This window comes from Arvicanthis niloticus, chromosome 13 (genome assembly GCF_011762505.2).
Source record: "Arvicanthis niloticus isolate mArvNil1 chromosome 13, mArvNil1.pat.X, whole genome shotgun sequence".
In the NCBI taxonomy this organism is placed as follows: Eukaryota; Metazoa; Chordata; class Mammalia; order Rodentia; family Muridae; genus Arvicanthis; species Arvicanthis niloticus.
Window position 1 is genome coordinate 39,101,772 of NC_047670.1, and position 1,417 is coordinate 39,103,188.

General features: G+C 40.3%; 1 pseudogene; it reads left to right on the forward strand.

The window, feature by feature from the left end:
• The first annotated feature begins 1,093 nt into the window (after nt 1-1,093).
• On the forward strand, nt 1,094-1,209 carry LOC117719442 (small nucleolar RNA SNORA17; annotated as a pseudogene).
• The last annotated feature ends 208 nt before the right edge of the window (nt 1,210-1,417 follow it).

Consider the following 1,417-nt stretch of genomic DNA (forward strand, 5'->3'; position numbering starts at 1 on the left):
CATAGAATGCTCAGAAAAAGCAACTTGTGGCACTGAGGGAAACTAGTCTGTAGTATTCTGCTGTGAGAACACTAAAAGACTAATCAGAATGTTGGTGGCAGCAAGGAAGTGTCACTGTAACAAGTGTCAAAAATATGAAAAGTTCTTTAACGCAGACTAACATGTGCTGGCTTCTTTTATAAATTTTTAAGAAATGCCTAGGATCCCTTGAAATAGCTGATGGTAGACAAAAACCAGGAGGTGCTTCTGGTGAACCTCAGATGGAAATGAAGACCATGGTGTTGTAAAAAGGCCACACTTGCTATGCAGTGGCAAAGAACATGGTTACATTACACTCTACACAAGGTGGAGAGTCTGAACCTAGAAATTCAACACAGCGGGTTTCTAAGTAAAATATTAGATAATCTGTCCACATACAAGAGCATGTAAAAGGAAAATTACACTTTGAAGAAGGAACTGATCCCTGCAAAGGAAGAAGAACGGGAAGATTTGGAATGTTCTCAGCTTATTCATATTGAAGACTGTTAGGATGAGCCATTGTCAATGCCATTCACAACAAATGTGGATGAGGTGGGAACTATATGGTGCTGATGGGCTGGGCTTAGAGTTGTGGCTACTTTGATGAGGGGTAACTTTTCCGTTGGTGCTAGGAGCTGGTAGATTAATCGGATTTTCTTCTCGCTGACGACAACGTTTCCAAAAAGACAGTTTTAGAGTTTGAAGTTTTTGTCTCTGGCATAAAAATTTTGCATTTCCTTAATCTCATTTTTGAAGTTTAGGCTAGAATTGCCAGCCCCAGGGTGAAGAGAAGTGTGAGATCTGATCACAACTGTAGAAGGGCAACATTTGGTCTACCATCCAGGAAATGATGCTGTGTATATTTTATTTGAGACCTTTATTAAGTAGAAAAATCTCTTCACTAGATGATGTCTTTTCATAAGTATTGTCATAAATGGGGGTTTGAATCATGGAAATGCTTGTTCCTCATTGATAGGGTAATATAATTTTGTCCTCCTCCCCTTCTTTTTAATTCTTCATATGGTTTTGGTTTCAGGATAATATTGTATTTAAATCAGTTGGGAAATATGCCCCTAATGATATTGTGGGTATAGCTGCTGTGTCACGTCCTTCATTCAATAAAGGAGAGAGGCTATGTCTACACGCAGTGTCCTGACATGTAAACAACTGAATGATAGGAAGCTTAACATTTTCTGGGGAAAAAAAAAAGAGCAAGCCTGAGGCAACCATCAGTCTGATACCAAGGGGGCTTGAACAGGAAGTCATTCTTCGAAGACCACTCATCTGATGCAGTGAGAGCCCACTCCATCGGGCTCTGAAGGCAAAGAGTGAACTGGAGATTAGAAGAACCCGGTCTGGCACTGCTGGGCGTGAATAAACTTGGACAACCTTTACATGT